Raw genomic sequence first — 13,795 nt, forward strand, 5'->3', positions numbered from 1 at the left:
ACATGCAAAGGCCCTGAGGCACAGGGCATCTGGGCGTCCCTGGAATGAGGGGGCAGCGCTGGCGTGGTCTGAGCGATGGAGAGCAGGAGTGAGGCCTCGGGGCCTCAGGACCTTTGCATGTACTGTTCACAGCATCTGGGGTGCTCATCCCCAGATACAGGCCTTGCCCACCCCCACCTCCTGCAGGTCTTCACTCCTTTGTCAGCAAGGGTCTTGCTGACCGTCCTCAGGGGGCGTGTCCCTCTTCATGCCCACTGGCCATACCCTCCCCCGCCTCGTCTCTCCCCACTCGGTTATCCGTGTGTGGTGCTGGGTGTCTCCAGTACTCCTGTTCATGTGGTCCTCCCGACTACAGCGTCAGCTCTGTGAGGGCGGGACACTGGCTGGCTCAGAGAGGGGCTCATATTTTGGGTGGTTGCCCTGGTAAACATCACCCTATAAGGAATCCTCGGCGTCACACGATCTACTCCATCTAAAGGGCCTGGCGTGAAGGCAGCTCCCATGGCATGTGCACGTCCCCCAATTCTGCCCCGCCGCGCGAGCGGGTACCGCACCCCCGGAGCCTCGGTCTCCTTACCTACAAAACACGGTCCCAGATGGGTCTCGTGGACTCAAAGGAGGTGACACCTGTGGGCCCTGCTGACTTCGTGTTGTGAGCACGCACACTCTCCTTCTTGCTAAGAAACTGTCCCCCAAACTCCAGGGGATCGGGCCCCGATACTGCTGCCCCGGTGTCCTGGGGAGCCCCCCGTGCGACCCCGCGTGAGAGCGGGAGGGAACGCTGCATCTTGGTTGAGCGGGCACCTCTCTCTGGGCGGCGTGCTTGCGACGATACCGCCCGCGGGTAGCGGGCAGTGCTCACCATGTCTTCCTCAGGCAAGTGTCAGAGTTGGGGTGCAGGCAGGTCTGAGACGATCAGCTGTCTCTTGCCCTTGCCTCCCATCCTGCGCCATGGGCCTGGGTCTGCGCGTTCTTACTCAGCGCGGCCGCGAGCCCCGGCCCGTGGAGGGAGCCCAGCCACCTCCCCTAATGATGGGGCTCTAGAGGAACCCCGCTCACGGCATTAGTGCTCCTGCACGCCCCCGCCCCTTCTCTGGGAGGAGGTGGGCCCCGGAACTCCTGCCTCCATTACCCCTGCCCCTTCCAGGCTGTGTGGGAAGTGCTCCATCACCAGCAGCCCCTCTCCCACTGCCTCCCACCCCCTTTCTCTCCACTAGCTGAGCTCTGCGCTGAGGCGCCATCCAGCTGGGCTACAGAGGACAGAGGGACGGTCCCACCTGCTGCCCCGCCCACCACGCTGCCAGCGCTCCCCAGAATCCCGCTCTCCAGCAGAGCCCTCAGTGGGACACAGCCCTGCCCTGCCTGCAGCGCCCACCTCCACCCCCAGGATCGCCCCCACACGCCTCCCGCCTCCTGCAGACCCCATGCAAGTTGGTGCAAGAAGACGCAGATTCGCCAGGCACCAGCGGGGCCTGGGGAAGGGAGGAGAGGCGCAGGTCTGGGGAAGGCTCCCAGGGGAGGTCCTGGGGACGAGGGCAGGTGGAAGGGGAGAGTGTGGACTGACCAGAGCTCCGAGGTCAAGGTCGGGCTGAGCCTCCTCGGCAGCCCAGCCGCAGCGGTCAGCGGCCACACCTCTGCCCCATCTCCGACCAGAGCGGATCCCTTTCCTGCAGAACAGTGTGGTCCAGGGTCAGCCCTGGGAGGAGCCAGCCCCCTCCTCAGCTTGTCTGTGCCTCCGTGTCCCCTTCTAGAGGGGCCGATCACCCACCTTCCCGAGGTCACCCGCGTGCGTGCTGAGCTCGGAGCCTGGGACAGGGCCCCTGTGCCAAAATGACAAGTGTCTTGGGCGCCTGGGTGGCTCAGTTGGTTAAGCAACTGCCTTCGGCTCAGGTCATGATCCTGGAGTCCTGGGATCGAGTCCCGCATCGGGCTCCCTGCTCAGTGGGGAGTCTGCTTCTCCCTCTGAGCCTCCGCTCTCTCTATCTCATTCTCTCTCTCAAATAAATAAATAAAATCTTTAAAAAAAAGAAAGAAATGACAAGTGTCTGGCTTTTGCGGAGCCTGCCGCCATCATCCTCATTGCCCCAGACGAGAGGCCACAGGGGAGGAGAGGAGCCGCGGCCGGCGGGGGGGGGGTTCTCCTGTCCTGTCCGTGCTCGGGCCCCACCCCGCAGTCCCTCACATAAGGCAGCAGCTAGCAGGAGGCTCCCAACCCCAAAGAATGCCACCCCCCCACCCCAGGCCTGCTTCTCATTAGAATGACACCATTTGACATAGTTTCCTTTGGTTTCAGGTAGAAAGATCCAGACCCCATGTGAATGGCCAGAGTCTATTGCAGAGACGTGACACACCTAACATTCCGAAACACCATGTCACCCCTTGTGCCCCCTCCTGGGAGGTGTGCCTGCAGGCTTCCACAGCTGTTCCCACCCCCGGATTGCTGGCTCGGGCAGGGCCGCGCCAGCGCACCCGTCCAGTGCCAGGGATCCCGCTGGCTCAAGCTCGGCGGCCACCCCGACCCGGTGCTCCTGGGAGCCCTGCTGCTCCGGACCCTGCAAGGAGCACTCTCCGGGGTGTGGCTAGTCCCGTTCGAGGGGGCATGGTCCCCAGGGACGCCCCTGCTTCAGAAGCCAAGCCCGGAGAGCTGGCCGGACACTCCGGGGAGCGAGCTGGGCTGGAGCCGGCAGTCGGGCAGCTCACTGGGCAGGGGGGACCCTGAGGCCACAGCCGCCTGGACAGTGAGCTCCACCTCCTGCAGAGGCTGGGAAGCCAGACCCCGAAGCCAGCTCACCCACGGCCATGGCCCCGGAGGCTGGGAGAGCCAAATTCAACGCTCTCTGGAAGAGAGTTTCCCAATTCCAGGTGAAGCCGAGCCATGGATGCATCATCAAACATCATCAAACCAGCACAGCGAGAAGAGGTCAGATAACCAAAGAACGTAAACATAAGAACAGATGGACCAAAAGTCGGGAGAATGAAGGATATGGCCGTAGATAGGCAACAAGAGGCCGTTAACAATGAACAGACACATCTAAAAAAGAAATAAACTTTAGAAATGAAAACCGTAATTTTTGAAGACTTAGCTGACGGGGGGGTGAGGCAGATTTCACCCGCTGTAAGGTGAAGACGGACCCAAGTAGGTTCAGTGGAACTCTACAAGACAGACGGGCTGGAAACCAAAGAGCCAGGGCCAAGGTCATGGGGTGGCCGGGGAGGTCTGACACGGGTGTGGTCAGCGCCCCGGGAGGGCCAGAGGCAGCGTGTAAGGAATGACGGCCGCCACCGGTGGAACTCACGAGGACAGGAGTCCACCAGTCTAAAAAGCACAAAAGGCAGAAGGAGCGATGCTGGGAAGGAAGAGAAAATCGCCCAAGACGTGAGATAAAGGAGCGTCCAGTGAGCACCCACACGACCCCCAGCTGTGAAGCCCTGAGGGGCACCGGCCATGCGAGCACCAGGGCCCGGGGCGCAGGGGCAAGAAGACAGCGGAACCCAGGGAGGCAGATGCGCTCACTCGGCGGGAGGGAGGCGCCAGGGCTCAAGGCCACCCAGGCGCGAGCCTTGCTCAGGAAGGGGCCTCGGCCTAACTTCAGACTCGGTCACAGGGACCGAGTGGACACCTGGCAAACGCTCAAGGAAAACAAATGAAAAACTGAAATAAAGCAGATACAAAAAATTTAAAAAAGAAAAGAAAAGAAATGAACTAATTTTAAAACATGCAACTGATTATAGAACCGTGACAATGAGGTGTGATTAAATTCGATGAGGGATTAGATCCTGGACTTTTACAGACTGCTGGGATCTCAGTACCACCTGAACGGGGTCTGGGATCAGCCAGTAACGGTCGATGAGGGTGGGTTTGCAGCGGCCGCTGACGGCCGAGTGCCCCGCCGAGGGTTAAGGCGTGACAGGCGCCAAGTGGCGGATCCCCAGGCAGTAAAGGAGCATCGACGACCGGGGAGTGTGGCCGGAAGCATGCGGTGACTCTGCATCCTTTCCTGCAATGTTGATGTACGTCAGAATTGTTTTTCAAAATAGAAAAGTTAAAAACTCCAGTTCTAAAAAAGAAGCTTTCACAAACAAAGATAAATACAAATCAAACGACGCTGGGAGAAACTCGTGCTGATACATCAACAACAGACCGAGCCCAACGGCGGAAAGACAGGGTCACAGCAGAGTTCTTAAATCCAGCCGCAACAGACGTGTCGGAAGCCTGGAGGCACAGAAATACCGACGATGAGAGAACAGAAAGCCCTGTGAAGACACGAATCCCGAGGAAGCTGCCACACACAGCCACGGACGCCACGTGGAACAGAAAGGTCGCTTCGTAGGCCGAAAGCTCCACTTCACTGAGATGAGACAGCAGTCCCACCTCATACGCAGCCTAAAAATTCCAGCCGTAGAATACAGAAAACCAGCCTTCAGAGAGCCACGGGGAGGACTGCCCAAATCCCACACCCCGTACAAGCGTTCAGCTTGTGATTCAGCTTGTGACAGGTCAGGTGGACCATGGAGGGCACAGGCATGGAGGATCTGCGCTAGCAAGGTAACGAGCCCCTCTCCTCACGCACACGAGGGGCACTCATGCAAGTGGGATTCTCTAAGCCGTAAGGCGAGTCTTCACAAATTTCAAAGAACCAGCATCACATAAAAGAAATTCTCTGAACAAAATGCAATCCTTGGAAGGTCATGTAAAAAGAGCGCATGTAAAATGCCCCGGCATTTAGACGTTTCACAATTCGCTTCTTAATAACTCATGGGTCAAAGCAAACACCACGCGCATGCAAGCGTTAAGCTGAGCAATATAGGGTGTCCCACGTGCGGGGCGCAGGGAGCGCAGCCTGCAGACGGGGTGATAGAAGGAGAGGGGCGGGAGCGTTGGGGCCGTGGAAGCAAGAAGAAGGGGTGCAGGAAGCACCGGAGGGAGGGGAGAGGAGGGGCGATAAAGAGAAAACATGGCCCACTAGCTGGAATCAGCACGAAGCAGAACACGGAGGCAGCAGACACGAGTGACCAAGACGAACTCTAGGGAGACTGATGAGGGCGAGGCGTCCGTGGACAAGCAAGGCTGGGCACGAGCAGGTGCAGAGTAGGGACAGAGCCGAGGTTGTGCAGGTAACAAGAGAGCAGACTCAGAACAAGAGAGAACCCGCGTGGCTTCGAGGGGCTGTGACCGTGGAACGTCTAACAGAGAAGAACAGAGGACGGCCCCTGACTCACCACGTGAGGCTGATGTAAAGTTGATACAAAATCGGACAAGATTGGGGACAGCAGGGACACGCGGAGGCCAATGTAGGAACACAAATCCTTAAATCATGAGCACATTACATTCTCCCTCGACAGTGGATTATTGTTACAGCTATTTGCCCCGGCCATGTTGATTCTGGCCCAGAGACGCAGGATGGTCCGGTCCAGAAATCCGTGAGCCTCCATCACCACGCTCATGCTCAGGGAGCGAACGAGGACGCGAAGAACCGTCTCACCGGAGCAAGAGCATGTTTGAGGACATGGAACGCCCGTCCAGGATTAACATAAACCACCCCAAACCCTTCTCAAGCCCTTTGCCAACGTCCTCGGTCTGAGAGGAGGATAGACAGTAAATGTGCACTCTTTCCTGACGGGGCCTGTCACAACCCCGCCACCCCCCCACCCCGCCAACACCGCCAGGGCTGCGCGCCCGCAGAGCCCACAGGAAGCCGGCGTCGTAAGGACGCACCGGATGGACACACAACTGAAGGAAAGCCGAAGGCTGAACGGAGCCCTGCAAACGCCGAGACCCTAGCGTTGGGAGGACACACATTCCGTTCACGGGATCACACACGCGTGTGCACGCGTCATTCACAGAAACAGACAAAACCACACGTTTAGGAACAAACCCCTGAAAAGATAGGAAAGCTACACATGGAGGAAATCATTGTTCAGATGTATCTAACAGCATTAAAGAAGGTAGAGACATGGAGAGCGACGCGCCGTTCGCAGACGGGAAGACCCGGCGTCGCAAAGATCAGCTCCTCCCAAATGATCTCGAGTCGGGTTGAGCCCAGTAAAACTGCCAGCCGGCTTCCTGACAGAACCCGACGGGAGGATCCTAGGACGCGTGGGAGAGCGAAGGGCCGAGAAGGAACGTGCGGGCGAGGCGAGGCCAGCAGACTGCAGAGGCAGGGGGGCCAGAGAGAGCAGCACGCGGAGCCCGACGGGGACACGGGACACCCGCGGAGGGTGGGGGGACACGGGAGGGCGTCTCACACGCAGTGCGGGGCCACTGCGTGAGTACTGTGAGGAGGAATGTGAGCGGCCAACGACGAGAGTATCTTCAGACTTGGGATGCAGGGAGCCCACGAGTGCGCATGACGCCCGGGAATCATCGAGAGGCCCCACAGGGACAGGCAAGGAAAAGCCACAGCCGGGAGGTGGTATTCGGTACAGACCCGCAAAGCACTAGGGTCTATGCAGAGCACACACTCGCCCATATGTGTGTGTGTATACATTCCAGAAAGCATTAGGAAGGGAAAAAACAAACAATCCAATTTTTAAAATGGGCAAAAGGCATGAACAGACTTTTCACAGCAAAGGAAACACAAACATAAACATATGAAAAATTCCAGCCTCATTAGTAATCAGGGAAATGCAAATGAAGACCACAATTAGATACTATTTTACACCCACCACATTGGCAAAAATTAAAGAATCTGACAATGTCAAATAGCAGATAGGCAGTGTGGAACCTGGGACGGCCGGCAGCCACGTGGAAAACCGCTCCCCAAGCCTGGGACACCCGGGACGCCCGCGACCCTGGTCCGAGCTCCCCCCACGAGGCAGACGCAGTCTCAGAGCAGGGCTGTGCGCTTGACCGAAGAGCTGGAAACGCGCTGCGTCCCGCTGGGAGAAGAGAGAAATAACACTTTGATCTCGTCGCTCTAGGCAGCTCGATGCACCCATGAGAACTACACAGCACAGCTACGCACAAGCACGTGGACAAGTCTTGGAAACGAAGCTGAATGAAAAAGGCAAAGTCTTGGAAGAATACAAATGGCCTCATTTTTATGCAGCTAAAAATAGGCAAAACTAGACAATCCATTGTTCGGCCATCAACACCTTTTACCAACACTGTCTGTTTAAAATAACACAAAACTAGTTTAAAGTAGGTAAAAGCCAGGGAATCACAAACACGGACTTTAGGGAGAGCTTGTGGGGGTGAGAGCGGAGGGCAGGATGGGGCCGAGCTCCCACAGATGCGCAGGGATGAAGTGGGGTGTCCGGTTAGGGGATGCAGGACGCAGGCTCATCATGTCACACTGTCCACGGCAAACCTGTAACGTGTACGCTGTCTATCACATAGCATTCTGCAAAAAGACCATAAAAATGACACTAACAACTGCGAGGGTTTCATCCATACATGGCTTTGGCCATCACGGCAACCTTCCCTGTGTGAACGTGATTCTAAAGTCCCCGGCCCCGAGATTCTAATGCACTAAATTCACGATTCTCGTCATCCGATGATGCCACCTCCCAGCCCAATGTTAAGATCCTGACATCCCAGCATGAGATTCCCCGACCCTCAGGTTCCAAAGACCCATCCCATAAAGGTCCCAGAAGGCACATCTGCTTGCCAAGGCCACGTGAGGCCCATGCTCACTGGCCAGCGCTGCAGAGGGCCGGCCTCCCTCCCCCACAGCCCACACTCCCCACCAAGGTGGACCCCCAAAGACAGCAGGGCTGTCCTCCCCACCAGAGGCCCTCACAAACTTCATGCTGTGCGGATGGCCTGCGGTCCCCTTTCTCTTGAGCCAAACCAAAGATGCTCCAGCAGCTGGATCCCCCTGCCCCTGCCCCAGCCTGCCCCCAGAGCAGGAACCAAGAGCCAGCTTCCAAACCTCTGCCCAGCATGTGCCCGGCAGGCTGTCTCCTCCCCTCCACCTCCCCCAGATACCTCTGGGCACAGTCCTGGCTTCTGCCAGAGGAGGAAGGCCGGACCAAGCCCTCGGCCTAGGGTCCAGCAGAAGGGTTCCAATCAAGTGTAATTTGGAGAAAGCCCCTTAGCCATGCTGAGTGTTGGCCCTGTCTTCACCCACAGACTGGGCCATCCCCGGGCTCCCCGAGGATTCAGTGAGATAGCGTCCACACAAGGCAGAAGCTGGTTGATTGTGAATCCCTCCACCAGCTACACGTCAGCACAGCCTGGGCTGTCTGCACACAGGGGGAACACAAAGGAGGTCACAAAGACGGCTGCCCAAAGTGGCCACACCATGCACTCATCCCTCCGCCCACCAAGCCTTCAGGAATTCCACAGCCGCACATCTGTGCCTGCAGGTGCCGGGAGCAGCTATGGCCAGACGGCGCCTTGCACCTGCGGCTCTCTCCTCCTTGCCCAGCACGGACACCAGTCCTGGACCCAGTGCATCCACAAAGCCCGAGCCTGGGCGCCCAAGGGGCTGGGGGGGGGCAGGAGGTGGGGACTCATCCAGGGGCCTGAGATGGAAGCTGAGGCCTGACAGTGGGATGAAGATGGGGGGACGCAGCTGACACCTCCCCAGGGCAGGGGGATACAAGGAGGTCGTTGGAGAAGGCAGCCCAGATGTGAAAGAAAATCCTGGACATCTAGGATTGGGGGCAGTGGGCTGAGGCCCTGTCGGGGTGGGACTGAGCCGCCGGGGAGAGCTGGGAGAGCAGGCCCGGAAGGGGTGTCCAAACCTGGAAGGTCACCGAGGTCAGCTGGGAGGACGGGACGGGACTGCGGCCCCTCCCCATCTCAGTGGCAGGCTGCCCCTCCCCCAGAACCGAGTCCAGGGAATGGAGGCGCGGACTGGCAAGTTCCCAGACCCCCAGGGCAGGCAGGGTCTGGCAGAGGCCAGGAAAAGAGGGGACGGTGAAAGCCAGGGGTGGATGGAGGGGTCACGGTGGAGCTAGGGGGCGACGGTGGAGATGTGGATGTTGCACGGTGTTCAGGACGCCCACTGCCCTCCTGCTCCCCCCCCACGGCAGGGCCGGCTCTGGATCGCTTCAGTCAGGGCACAAGAGCAGGAGACACTCACTGCTTCCATGCAGACGCTCGCAAAGCCTGCGTGAGGTTCGTCCGCCGCCCTGCTCCCTCTGCCCGGAGCCTGGCGGGGTCGGGGGGGTGCTGCCCTGCCAGTCTGGTCCCAGAGTCAGAGCGCAGGAGCAAATCCCCTGCTATCCCGCTGTGGACACGGAACACACATCCAGCCACGAGCCTTGAGGTCCTTGTTACTACAGCCACACGCCTGACAGGCGGATGCAGGGAGGCGGCGGTCGAGCTCCAATTAACACACGTTCTGCCACCGCCCCGCTGTGTGGGCTTCTCGGGCTTCCTGCTCCCCTCTTCAGAGCGGACAGCAAGGCTCTGGTCCGCAGGGACCACGGGTGCCGAGGCCAGCGGCTCGGCGTTGGGGGAGGGTGCGCTAGTCACAAATGCTGGCGGGCCCTGCGCTCCCAGAATCCACGAGGAACCACTCAGGCTCACAGCCCAGCAACCCCCTCGGATTTTCACATTGGTCCTCACCAGCTCCAGTGGACAGAGCATTTTAAAGGGAGATGCAAATTAGGGGGCACGGGGGAGCTCCTCACCAGGTTAACACCAGGTGCTGTGCCCCGCTCCCCCCAGAGCAGAAGCCAGGTAAAGCCCCCAGGGGGCTAGGTGCTGAGCGGTGGCTGCCAAGATGCAATCTGTGCTGATCCCAGATCCCAGGCCCCTCCCCAACAGGGCAGCCCACGGCCGGGCCACAGGAAAGGAGAGCAGCCATCAGTCCAGGCCTCGTCGGCGAGCCGGGGGCGGCTCTCTCCGGCGAAGCACGTGGGGTGGTCTCACAGTCCTGGGATCGCAGGCATCCCTGGGCTTTTGTTTTTCCTGGAGAACCTTTTCATCTGTCTTGTTGACAGCACCGTTAATGAGCCCTTGTTGGGGTCCAGAAGCAGCTAAGTAGCAGGGGTGGAGAACAGTCGATGCAGTCCAGGAGCTCACAGACGTGAGGCGGGCAGAGCCAGACCGGCCACCGGGCGCTCCCGACCTCACGACGGGCAGGGGGTCACTCGGGAAGGGGCAGAGCCCCACACCGACAGCCTCACTCACGGTCCTTCCCGCTGGTGCCCCTCGCAGAGCGCCGAGGGTGAACTGCTGCTCCCCCAGGCCCGGGGTCCGCGCCTGGCCAAGGAGGGCACAGGGACCCTGGAGGATGACTCAGTGGCCCCACCTCACCTCTGTCCTGAAACGCCTTCTGTGGACCAGAGCCCATTTCCAGGATGGGAATACTGAGGCCCGCGAACACACAGAAGATGAGGGATGGGGGATCGAGCCCAAGTCACTGTCATCAGATCCAGGCTTCCCACCCCCTGCCTTCGGGCAGGTCTGACCCCCTTGTTTTCAGGGACCTCATCCACGACACCCACTCCTGGGGCTTCTCTTGCAGCTGGGGTTCCACCAGCTGGGGCTGAACGGAGACACCAAACCCCTGAAAAGCCACAACCATGCAAGGAGAGCTGGTCCTCCCTGACTCTGAGGGACACGGAGGCAGCACAGCACACGTTCTCCCGCTCACGTGCCCGCCCGGTCCACGCCCCCGCGCACCCCACGAACGGGCCCACAAGCAGCTCCAGGCAGCCACGGTCCGTCCACTTAGGGCGAGGCATGCGGCTGTCCATCCCGGCAGCGATGCTGCGCCCCTGCTTTCTGAGAGCATCCAGCAGGCCCGGGAGAGCTCCCGCCCTGGAGACGCGCCCGTGGCTCATCCGGGGAGCAGGTCACATCCTCCGTTGCTCCTCGGCGGGCCAGGCACCGCGTTCTAGCTGCAGAGCACACACTTTGAGAGAAAGCTTGTTTGACGTCTGGGCAGTTTATTTGGTTTAAGTTGGTTGTTCTCCCTTCCTGCTGTCAAGGGGTAAACAGACACCCGATACATCTTCCTAAGGAGGGCCAGATTAATAATGCATCGGAGCAGGTGGGAGGAAGGGCCAGGCTGTGCCACCAACTGGCTGTGTGACCCAGGCCAAGTGGCTGTGCCTTTCTGCGCCTCTTCTCCTCAGCTGTACGTGGGGCTGGGATCCTGCCCCACCCCGGGCTCCCGACCGGCAGCTACCTGCTCAGTGTCACTTCACAGCCCCCAAGCCCGGGAGGGAGGTATTTCCAGATGAGGAAGGACGGCTCGGAGACGGGACTTAGTTTCATCAAACTAAGTCTTGCAGCAAGTAACTAACTCAGCCAGGACTCAGGCCAGGCCATTTCCAAGCCTTGCTTCTTCCCTGGCCGTGAGCTCTCGGGGACACTGGGGCGCCCTGGTTTCCCGATGGCCGTCACTGCCCTCGCCACTCCTGAATGCAATGGTTTGGAGGCTGGCCTGGGGGGGCCTTGGCACTGAGTCCCCACCCTGGCTCCGCCTTGCCCTGGGAGTGTCTCCTAACCTCCCTGCTCCTCGGCTGCTTTATCTGCAGGATGGGCACATTGCTTCCTGCCCTGCCTCCCACCTAGGACAGGTGTGAGGCTCAGCTGAGCGACATGGGGACAGGCTTGCTCTCCATCAGGTCCTGCCCAGGTACGAGGACTACGAGGACATGCAGAGCTGCACACGAGCCCCGCCCCCGCAGAAGGACAGCATTAAGTGGCTCACACCAACTGACATCAGACCAGATGCAGTTCCCCCCAGGGCGGGTGGCATTTTAGGGAGCTGGACTGGGCAGGCATGGCTGGTAGGGAGGAGCAGACTCAGTCGCAGGAGGGGCTCTGAAGCTGCACAAACGGGCAGCCGCCCAGCCTGGGTGTGACCTGGCTCGGGGACGCGTGAGGACGCAGCCGTCACATTCACAGCGGGGCGGGTGGGAGGCCAGGACGTGGACGGCTCCTCGTTCCTGCCACCTCCAGCCCCCTTCAGACCTAGGGCTGCTCCAGGAAGAGCCCAGCCTTTTCCAGAAGACAGGAATGATTTCATGCAGATATTCCTGGCTTTTTGCTGAGCGAGCAAGACAATTCTGTGTCTCTTTTCCCTCCTTTCTTGGCAGAAAGAGCGGCAGAGCCGTGGGCCCTGGTCCCGTAGTAGGCCTGGCAGCGCTGAGGTGTTTCAATGAAACCCAACCTGTGTCGTCCGCAGACGGCAGGGCTCAGCCAGCTGGACTCACCCTGCTCCAGGCTCGGTGGTGCTGGCTTCCCCGGCGCCCCGCTACGCGGCCTGGCACACAGGTCCTCCCCTCTCTTCCATCCCCCCCGCAAGCCTAGCTGACCAGCCAGCCCCCATCGGCCCCAAAGGAAGCTGCCGTGCCCTGTCAAGCCCAGCCCCGCTCTCCAGCCTGCCTCTACCAGCTCGAGGAGACGATCAGACTAACTATTCCCTGAGCTTCCAGAAAGCTCAGAATCCCCATCTGTGCACAGCGGGTGGGCGTGGGGCGGCCCCATGGGGCTGTCTGCACCGCTTCTCCCTGGCCGTCTTCTCGGGCTCTTCCCAGCTGCTGGTAGAGCGCCTGTCGTCTCCTGCCTGGCTCCCTCGGAGGCTCTGAGGGATCCGGGAGAGCCTGGTCTTCAGACACCTGGTTCAGATTCTGCTCCTCCACTTGCCAGGTGCATGATTTAAGGCAAATGCAAGCCTTTCTCGAGTTTCAGTCCCACATCTACAAAACGGGTAGACTACAACCCATCGTGGAGGGCATGTTGGCCCAAGAGTGGGGGAAGGGACTGCACCACACTCCAGGAGATCCCGGTACTGTAGCTCAGTGCCCCATGTTCTCCATCGCCGGCACTGCCCCATGGGAAGCTCTGAGAAGGCCAAGCAAGGCCCTCTGGCATGTCCTCCACTCTCACTCTGCACTCAGCCCTGTGCTGACCCCCAGAATGGCTGGTAGGGGCAGGACTGTGCCTTCCCTAGAGGAGCTGGAGGCCAGCTGGGAGGCAGGACCCTAACATGGAGACAGTGGGGTGGGGGCTCTGACGTTCAGAGGAAGGCACAGACCCAGCAGGGCTGCAGCCCAAGTGGAGAGCAGGATGGAGTCTGGTCCTGCATGCTAGGCCATGTGGCCAAGAATGGTGGCACTTCCAGAGCCAGGACCACGTCTCAGCCTCCCCTGTGTTGCCCACCTGCCTGGGGTGGCCTTCTTGACATGGCAGAAGCTCTGGAAAAGGCAGCCACTGTCCCCACTGACAGGAGAGGTGACAGTAGAGGGAGGGTGAATCTTAGGGACCAAGGCCTCCAGTGCTTGGAGGGTAGGGACACAGGTTGGAACAATGGCCTCACACCAGGGAGGCCTCTGAATAAGATGTGAGCATCTCAAAGACAAAGATAACTTTTCTCCCATTTTTCCAGTGCTTTGTACCATGCCTGGTATAGAAGACTCATTATCACCACCATCACCACCACCATCATCACCATCATCACCATCCTCACCACCATCACCATCACCATCACCACCATCATCACCATCATCACCATCACCACCATCACCATCACCATCATCACCATCACCATCACCACCATCATCACCATCACCATCATCACCATCATCACCATCACCACCATCATCATCACCATCATCACCATCACCACCATCATCACCACCATCACCGTCATCACCACCATCACCATCATCATCACCATCACCACCATCACCATCACCACCACCATCATCACCATCATCACCATCCTCACCACCATCACCATCACCACCACCATCACCATCATCACCATCCTCACCACCATCACCAAGACCATCACCACCACCACCATCACCACCACCATCACCACCATCATCACCATCATCACCATCACCACCATCATCATCATCACCATCATCACCATCATCA

General features: G+C 59.4%; 1 protein-coding gene across 3 annotated transcripts in view; it reads right to left on the minus strand.

Annotated features, from left to right (window-relative positions):
* The window catches only part of LOC115938940 (t-SNARE domain-containing protein 1), a 153,559-nt gene that overhangs the window by 23,561 nt on the left and 116,203 nt on the right, over window positions 1-13,795 (minus strand). The window contains exon 14 of one of the 3 annotated variants that reach the window (XR_014144461.1): window positions 1,565-1,667. The exons of the other annotated variants lie outside the window; for them this stretch is intronic. The gene's annotated coding sequence lies outside the window, so the exon portion shown is untranslated. The remainder of the gene's footprint in view (window positions 1-1,564; window positions 1,668-13,795) is intronic. 3 annotated transcript variants of the gene reach the window in all.

This window comes from Leptonychotes weddellii, chromosome 4, assembly GCF_054177405.1.
Source record: "Leptonychotes weddellii isolate Sample4059 chromosome 4, ASM5417740v2, whole genome shotgun sequence".
Taxonomy (NCBI): Eukaryota; Metazoa; Chordata; class Mammalia; order Carnivora; family Phocidae; genus Leptonychotes; species Leptonychotes weddellii.